The sequence below is a fragment of the Lynx rufus genome, unplaced genomic scaffold (assembly GCF_022079265.1).
Source record: "Lynx rufus isolate CCGP_SWC_20201006 ecotype Redwood Valley unplaced genomic scaffold, mLynRuf1.p SCAF_1, whole genome shotgun sequence".
Classification (NCBI taxonomy): Eukaryota; Metazoa; Chordata; class Mammalia; order Carnivora; family Felidae; genus Lynx; species Lynx rufus.
Window position 1 is genome coordinate 187,992,683 of NW_025814823.1, and position 9,460 is coordinate 188,002,142.

A 9,460-nucleotide genomic window follows, 5' to 3' on the forward strand; every position below is an offset into this window, starting at 1 on the left:
CTCTCTCTGCACCTCCCCCACTTGTGTTCTGTCTCTCTCAAAAATAACGTTTAAAAAAAATTAAGAAAGAGAAGAGATTTGAAGTAGGCACTGAAGGATAGTGCTGTAGGAGTCTTCCCATGGTAAGTGACAGGAACAATTCACACCAGCTTAAAGAAAGAGAATGTGAGAATGTGAATGTTGTAGCACAATATCTGCACAAAGGTTTTCAATAATGTAGTCAGAGCACTCCTCCCATCTTTCGGTTCTTACATCTGCTTCTATTTGTATATTGATGTCATTGACTCCTCCTTCAAGCAGGCTCCCTCCAAATGGCAGAAAAAATGGCTAGTGCAGCCCAGGGCTGTATCCTTACAATTAACAATTAAAAAGAAAAGCAGTACTCCTTTATAGAAATCACATGGAAAGACTGATTATCTCTGCTTGAGTCTCATGCCCACCATTTGGACTTTTAACTGGGCACAAAAGGAAGGGGTACCTGTCCACATGCCCCTGCCCCTGCAGCTAGAGGGCAGGGAGAGTACTAAGATGGACCACTTTTTCTCTACTGCCCAATACACATGAGAATCACCCAAATAGAATTCCCCAATGGACAGAGGAATAATGGGCAGGTAAAAGCCATGAATCTCTAGTAGACATATTGGTAAGGTTGTGGAGAGACAGAAGAGGGGTGCTAGTTAGAGGGAATTGCATAAATGGAGGTACAGACACATAAAACTTGAAGGAGTAGTTGGGAGTCTGCAAAAAGATGACTCTGACCAAAGCAGAGCTACCCATAGGGCAGTAGTTCTCAATGGAGGGCAATTTTACCCACCTTGGGATATTTGGCAATGTCTGGAGATATTTTTGGCTATCACAACTGGAGGTGGAAGGATTGCTGCTATCATCTGTAGAGTAGAAGACAAAGATCCTGCTAAACATCCTACAATGCACAGGATAGTCCCCCCAGTGAAGACTTACTGAGCCTCAGATGTAAGTAGTGCAGAGATTGAGAGATCCTGACACAGGAAAAATAGAAGTGTCTAGGAAGATGTCAAACCACAGAGGCTTCCAGTTAGTGAGGCTACAGAAAGGCTGACGGGTTGAGGATTTATCCTATGACCATTGCACAGGGAAGTATTATAAAGGTGTTGGGAACAGCTAGTGTAGCTCTTACATACAGGTCCTTCTGCCCTGTGCCTCTCTCACTCCTCCTTTGCCACCTTTGCATGGCTGGCTCATTTTCATCCTTCATAACTCAGCTTAGATGTCACCTATTCATGAGATCTTCCCAGACCGCCCAGTGAAAGTAAATTCTCCCACAGGACTCTACACCACTGTTCTCTCCCATGGTTCATGGTTCCCTCTTCTTTTCCTTCATAACTCTTTTTTTTAATGTTTATTTATTTATTTTGAGAGGAGAGAAAAAGTGGAGGAGGGGCAGAGAGAGAAGGGGAAGAGGGGGCATTCATGTGCCTTCTCTGACACTCTCAGCACCTGTGGTTCACAGCATGATGTATCAGGGCTCTTGTGAAGGCACACAACTGTAGCTATTTTAAGAAAACACACATTAATAAAGAGAATCAAGTAAATTCAGAATCCTTGCAGAGCAAGTTCTGGCCTGGTGCTCCGAGAATGATTCCCAGAACACTACACAGTACTGACCCCCCAAGGAAGCTACTATTCCTACCACAATCTGGAAGCTGGCATTCAGGGAGTCACCGGCCCAGTCTCTAGCTACAGGAATACACAGTTTGGGGTGTAATCTGGGACCAGGAGTTACTGCCCACACTCCAGGGCCATAATACATATGGTAGCTCACCACCAGCACAATGGATCCCTCTCAGACTGATGCCTCCTTTCCCCCAGACTCAATTGCTTTTCTTAACTCAATTTTGAATTCGGGTTTACACAAGTGCACAGGACTGGCTAAACATAAATTACAATGGGAACCCCAGCAGTAGAAACATTGGGAAGTGAGTTTTTAGCTTTCCAGCCTCTGTAGTATAGGAAGACACACCAAGAAAGGTTTGGACAGATGTGGAACAAGCCAATCTCCCACCTGGCACATGGCTGCCCCTGCTGGTTTGTAAGCACTCTATGGCCATAAATGTCACAATGTCACCCATCTTCTCAATATGCTGAGCATGTTCTCCAAACATGAATAGTGTTATGGAATGAATTGAACTGAACCAAACAAACAGGAAAATCCTCATTTTGTACACTGTATGTTTCCTGCAGCGCTTGTTGCATTATGCCTCTTAGACCAATTTGTGTTGATTCATTTTCCCTATAGACCAGAAGTTCACTTCTTTGTCCCCACACTCATAATAGGTAACAAATGTTTGCCGACTGAATTAAAGACAAACAGGCTAGAGGAGGAAGTTCTGAGCGCCATTTCAGCTTCAGGCAGCTCCTGCAGCTCCTGGAACAACCATTTCATGAACTTTTCGGATTTCCTGCCACATGAAGTCATCACCACTAGGCTCCTAGGTTTCAGGTCTCCTCCATAAGTTGGAAGAACATCCGCTCCCATTCACTCAGCCAGGAAACATCCATTAAGTGCTTCCCTGGTACTGAGTGTGGCACCACTGCCTCTTCCTGTGCTTCTCTCTAACCATTTCCTTACCGACAAGAGCGTGTCAGGAATTTCAACCTCTGTGGCAGTGGAGCCCCATGGGTAACACATGGAGATTCCTACTCTACCCTAGAGTCTTTTAGGTTGAGAATGGCATCCATGCATCATTCAAAGGAAGGTTTCCTTACCTTTTCTGATTCCTGAAATATGTAGAAACAAACCAAGGTACCCAGAGGGAGTGGTGGACAGAGGTCCCCTCTCCAGCCATCTATGAATCAACACACTAAACCCTATTTCATAGGTCATCTTTCCTTTGTTTAGACCTCATACTTCCCCTACTCCCAGACAAGTCTCAGTTCTCCCTCAGGGCTCAACCCAGGCCTTCCTCTGAACACCCAGGTTTATATTCAGTGTTTTCCTTTTCTGTAACACTCATTTCACTTGTAGCCACTTGTGTCACCCCTACTAAACTCTAAGCTCCATGAGGACAGGCACCAAACCTATTTGGTTTATCTCCACATCTCCAGCACCTAACTCATAACACATAACCGATATTATCAACTGTTTGTTGAATGAATAGCTGTTGAGCCCACTAACTTTCATCCTCAGACAATATTTATGTAATGTTAGTAATAATTCTCTACATAGTTCAGTGGCTTATCAAACACCTTTATGGGTGAGTGTCCCAACTTTGGGGGGAAAGAGAATACAATAATATAATCATTACTCTCTACTTTTCAGAAAATAAAACACCATCCATCAAGTACTGACTTGACTTAGGTGGTGGAATCCGCAGAGGTCAAATGCATACCTGCATTAAAATTCTGAATGTGGGTCATGTATCATCTGCTAACCAGATGCTCTGACAGCTGAGTGAAATAGTGGTAGCTTGTAGAAAAGAACAGTGGAAAGAACAGGAAAAAGTTAAAGCCAGACCTCTATGATTTTTCTTTCCTCCGGTATCTGCTTGCAACCTAAACAGATCACTCTGTCTATTCTGAGACACTCAGCAATTTGACTCCAGGCCAGAGAGTTTGTGGAGCCAGTGAGCCTTTGCTTCTAAGAGGAGGGAGATGAGGGCTGGAACACAGGGGCACTATTATGTACATGCACACTCACATCTGGACAAATCTACACCAAGGCATGTGTACATATACAAAGTGAGCCACTGCACAAACAGGTGCCACACAGAAAATCATGCACATACACACTGATATGTGGTTGTGCACACTCATACACACATTTAAACATGTACCCAACACACAGATATCCAGCCACTGATGTGTACACCCAGCAAATGAAGTACACTTCAGTTATACACAGAGCTGCAATCTTGGACATGTGCTTATAAACGCACATACAGGAGCCTTGATGCACGTTTGGACACATGCGCTTATGAATGCACACACATACAACTAAACATGCACACACGATTCATAATCACTCTCAACTCGGTACACTCTCCTCGGTACACCGAGGAATTTACGCTGCTATAAGCTGTCACGCCCACAAGCATCCTCTGATCCACAGCCAGATGAATGCTCACGTGAAAGCAATACAGATGTCTCTTGAGACACAGGCACAAGTACCCACACCCTTGCAATCGCCTGAGTAGCAATCACTCTCGTGCACGTAAACCTTCAAATACACTGACAAGCTCTACACACAGACATGCATTGACACACTCAAGTTGTCACCAGCGCTGAAATTTTTTCCAAACCGATGCGGCTGCCAGAAGGAGAGCTCCGAGCTGCGGGCTGGCCCACGTGACCGGGAACCAAATGCTCCCGCCCATGACGGGATGGGAAAAGTATGCCTGGGGCGGGCGCTGGCCGAGCTGCTGCGGCAGGAGGCGGGGACGCGGAGCAGCGCCGATAGCTTCGTGGCTCCGGAAGCCCCTGGACGTGGCCGAGACTGCTAGGGTGAGTACCGGCGAGCTACCCGAGCTACCCGCGCCCGCAACTCCGACGCCCTCCCGCGGGGTCGGCAAGCGCTGGTGGGAGGGGAAGGATCCGGTGCTGGAGAGGGGACATGGGTGTGTCCGCGGGAGGGAGGTGGAGAGCTGCAAACGTCCCCTCTTTGCAGGCCGGGCAGCCCCGGGATTCCCAGCTCCTGACCTCTGCCTTATGAATTATAACATGAATTAACATGTGCTGAGCGCTTACTGTATGCCAGGCTCTGTGCTCAATGGCTTACCTGTTGATAGTAATACCTCTACCATTGATTGAGCGCCTATTTTGTGCCAGGCTCTGCCAGCCCTCTGGTGTGCTGTTTCATTTCCATGACGACAGGTTATCCCCAGCTGCAAAAGAGGAACCAGGCTCAGGGACGTTAATGACTTACTCAAGACTGCACAGCTAGTAACTGGTGGTAAAGGGGATTGAACCCTGGTAAGTCTCAGTCCAATGCCCCAAGCTAACCATCATAGTTGTTATTTATGGAGTGCGTGATCTCATTTATATTAATTAAATGTGTATGTAGATGGGCAAACTGAGTTCAAAAGGTACTAAATGGCAAGCTGAGGTTTGCACCCAATTCTTTACAACTCTCTTCACCCTCCCTCTTCCCTCAAACTACTTGTCTCCAAGCCTTGTCTTACTGTGTTCTTATTTCTCCAACCCACTGATGCGGTCCTGTTCCAGGACTGTATCTCTCAGCTGAAGGACTGCAATGGCCCCAGTGGTCTCTCAGTCCGCTTCTCTCCCCCAGCACCACAAAGCCTTTGCACAATTTCAGCGTCCTCTACTCTTTGGCCACAAGACTCTCCTACCTGAACCCTTCAAAATATCCCCATCTTAGACCCACCATCTCCCAGAGACCTTGTTGATCCTACCCAGACCTGTTCCTACCCCCCACCCAACCAGCAGCAATAGCAACAAATCCTGCATATGTCAGCCCATGGCTGATGCTCAGTTAGCATTGTTCAAAGTCTGTCCTCTCCTCTCCCCACCCCCTTCTGCCCCCTCCCCCGTCTGCACAGTTCTTTCCTGATTTACTCTGTTATCTGGTAATTGTATCCATTAAGTCCACTTTCAACTGCTAACTCCTCAGAGCCCCCACGCCTCTTAGAATATCACTACTACCCTTCATTCTGACGCATCAAGTGTGCCACTGAGTTTGCTTCTTCCCAAATGTCTGACTTCTTCCCATCTCCTAGCAGGGACACCAAACTTGCCTACCTTCTGATCCTTAAATGTTAGGGTTACATTTTGTTTTAAATGACATAAAACTAACAACGCTCATCACAATTCAGACAGTACAACAAAGGGGGGGGGAGTGAAAAGTAAAAGCCCACACACCTGCTCCTAATTCTGAGAGGTAATCTGTTTATCAAGAAGCTGTGTCCTTTCACAAATTCTGTGTGTGTGTGTGTGTGTGTGTGTGTGGCCCTTTTTTTTTTTTTTTTTTTTTTTTTAGCTCAAGGAGAATCATCCTTTACAGTCCATGCTGCAACTTGCCTTTTTCACTTTGTGTATGTTGGCCGTCTTTCCATCTGCACGTCTGGGCTTACTTTGTTCTCATAAAGGCATCACAGTGTGTCATTGTACGAGTAAATTGAGGTCTCTTCCACAAGTCTGAAGCTATTCTGCCTCCATCAAATAGTCAGCAGGTTCCCCCAGGAAGTGACTGCTTTCTGGCAAATCCCTCTTCTTCCCTATCTTGCTCCTCCTCATCCGTTGATTGGACATAGGGGACTGAACCTTCCTTCCTACAGTACCAGGCTCTAGTGCTGTCTGCTCCCGAATGTTCCGCATAGGCTGATAGTCCATGTACGCGCTCACGGCTTCCCTCACCCTTCCCCCCATCAGAGGCTTGCCAGCCGGGTTTGCCTCTGTGAGGTGAACTCCTGCATAAAGCAGATTTCGGCTCAAATTCTATTCTAGGTTTACTTTTGAAAGGAATTCTATGCCAAGTCTTTTTCCAAGGAAATAATCCTCCTTGGATTTGTGCATTGCTGTGAATGGCTTACCTCTACTAACACACACGTGCACACACACACACACATACACACACATAGCTGCCCTGTTAGTTAAGGCTTTATGCTCATGGGTCCTGTGCCCAGCGCATGGTAGAGGGACATGAGCCCTGGTCCCTGAGTCAGCAGGCTTGGGTCCCCTCCCAGCTTTAACTGGGAAAAAATGACTTCACTTTTCTGAGCCCTGTTTTCTCTTCTGCCAAGTGAGGATGATAGTATTAGCCTTACTGAAGTGTAAAGAGAGTAAAAGGAAAAAAGGAACATCAAAGCTTTGAAATCAGAACACATAACATACATGGAGAACACCCTTTTCCTCTAGGCCACAGGTTGCCAGCTCAGATGCCAGCAGGGGCCGCGCGTGACACCGAAGTAAGCAGAATGCATGTCGTTTGGGAGTGGCAAGGACTGTGGGCACAGAATGTAGGTCCTATGTAGTGGTCTGCTAGGACGGCCATCACAATACCACAGACAGGTGACTTAACAAAGTTATTCTCAGAGTTCCAGAGGCTAGAAGTCCACGATCAAGGTGAGGGCCAGTCTGGTTCCTTCTGAGGCCTCTCCCCTTGACTCGCAGATGGCCACCTTCTCTCTGTCCCTCACATGGTCAGACCTCTGTGTGCTGTGTCCTAATCTCCTTATAAGGATGCCAGTCATAGTGGATTAGGGCCCATCCGTAGGACTTTATTTTCCTTTACCTCTTTAAAGGCCCAATCCCCAAATATATAGCCCCATTCTGAGGTTCTGGGGGCTAGGACTTCAACATATGAATTTGGGGGAACACATTTCAGCCCGTAACACTTCATCTCAAAGGGCAGTCAGTTGGTGCCCTGCCAAATGTTTTTCAAGGAAATAATCCAGATTCTCAAGAACACCTGGAAATCTTGATTTATTTTTTATTTTTTGCTTTCTCCAACAACCTTTCATTAACCTGTTTAAAAGTGCTGAAGCTCTTAGGTTTATGGTGATGACTTTTTAAATATTTTTTTAATGTTTAATTATTTTTGAGAGAGACAGAGAGACAGAGAGAGAGAGAGAGAACAAGTGGGGGGGGGCAGAGAGAGAGGGGGACAGAAGATCCGAAGCAGGCTCCATGCTGACAGCACAGAGCCTCATGTGGGGCTCAAACTCATGAACTGTGAGATTGTGACCTGAGCCAATGTTGGGGAGGCTCAACCAACCGAGCCACCCCAGGTGCCCCAAGTTTATGGTGATGACTTTTGAACTTCCGTGAGCCCATTGAGCTTCCATTGAGCTCTTCTCCCAGTGCTTGAGAACCCTGTCCCTGTCTACTTCCATCTCTTCTCTGGCCCCAGGGCTCTTCTCCCCTGGATTCCTTGGCTTCTCACCCTCCTCCTCTGGCGAAAAGTCGTCGGTGCTGTCCCCATGCTCAGTCCCTCCCAGGTCCTTTCTGGTGAACAACTCAGGCAGGTGCAGGTGTGTCGTGCTGTCCTCGCTGTCGCTCACAGCTGCTCCGTGATCGCTGGACATGGGTTCCCAGAAGGCTTCTTTCGGACGGGGTGGCCCGGAGCTATGCATCTGGTCTCCCTCCTTTTCCTTTTGTGCAAGAGGCAGGCAGACGGGCACACATTCCATGCGCTGCTCCTGGCACTCTTCGCACAGCTCTCTGGTACCGCTGGCACTGGGTAGGCCTGAACGGGTGCTCCAGGGACTTGTTGATGTGCTGCAGGGTGAGTTTGCAGAACAGCTGGGGTGGGTTCTTGGTGCTGGGCACGATATGCAGTTCGGGGAGGTGCAGGCCAGCTGCCCGTATTTCTTGCCACAGGTGTAGATCTGGTGCTCAGACAGAAGGCAGGGCAGCTCGTGCCAGTGAGAGAGCATTCCCTTGCAGGCACCAGGCTCCAGCCAGACTCTGATGCCCTTGCCCAGAAATCTTGATTTTAAGATAAGACCTCCCATGGTTTACACTGACAACAATTTCAAATGAAAAACAAAACCAAAAAAGCATCAGTCAGTGGTTTACCTAAGGCCACCGATAAGCCTCAGGTCTAGATTATCATTCCCTCAGTGGCAGGGCCATCCTCCCTAGCTTTTTTATTTTTACTTTTTTAAGTTTTATGTATCCATTTTGAGAGGGGGTGGGGAGGGGCAGAGAGAGAAAGAGAGAGAAACCCAAGCAGGCTCTGGGATCATGACCTGAGCTGAAACCATAACCTGAGCCACTCAACAGACTGAGCCACCCAGGTTCCACATTCCTCCCTAGCTTTTTAATGCCTTTCAACCAGAGGTCAGTGCACACTGCAGTGTTAATAAAGAGCTGTTTGCTGAATGAGTAAATTCGAAGTTTATAATCCTGTTTAAAGTAGGTTATGCATAGGGGCAGCTGGGTGGCTCAGTGGGTTAAGTGTCCGACTTCAGCTCAGGTCATGATCTCATGGTTCGTGGGTTTGAGCCCCGCCTCGAGCTCTGTGCTGACAGCTCAGACCCTGGAGCCTCCTTCGGATTCTGTGTGTGTGTCTCTCTCTGCCCCTCCTCCACTTGTGTGCCTGTGCTCTCTCGCTCTCACTCTTGCTCTCTCTCCCTCTTAAAATAAATGAATAAACTTTAAAGTAGGTCACACATACAGAAATCCTGGACCCTTGCATTTGTGCTTTGTTGTAAAATCATATCAGCTGTTATGACTGCCTTCCAGCCGTTTACCCCAAAGTTCCCAATCGCTCAACTCCCCATTCTCACACTTTACAGAGGAGGAAGCAGAAGACCCAGGTCTGCTCAGTTAGCCTCCCATAATATCGTTATATCGTATCTCACATTGTTTTCACTTATTATCATTGTATCAGAATAATACTACTATTAAGGAGTGCTTACTGTCACCTGGTTACTGCATTATCTCATTCAATGTTCGCAATTATTCTACCTGAGAGGTATGAGAGATCTAATAACTCAGGGAGACATGCCTAAAGACCTCA

The 9,460-nt window shown here is 47.1% G+C and overlaps 1 pseudogene; it reads right to left on the reverse strand.

The window, feature by feature from the left end:
• Positions 1–4,474: 4,474 nt before the first annotated feature.
• Positions 4,475–8,450, reverse strand: LOC124510077 (surfeit locus protein 2-like; annotated as a pseudogene).
• Positions 8,451–9,460: the final 1,010 nt, after the last annotated feature.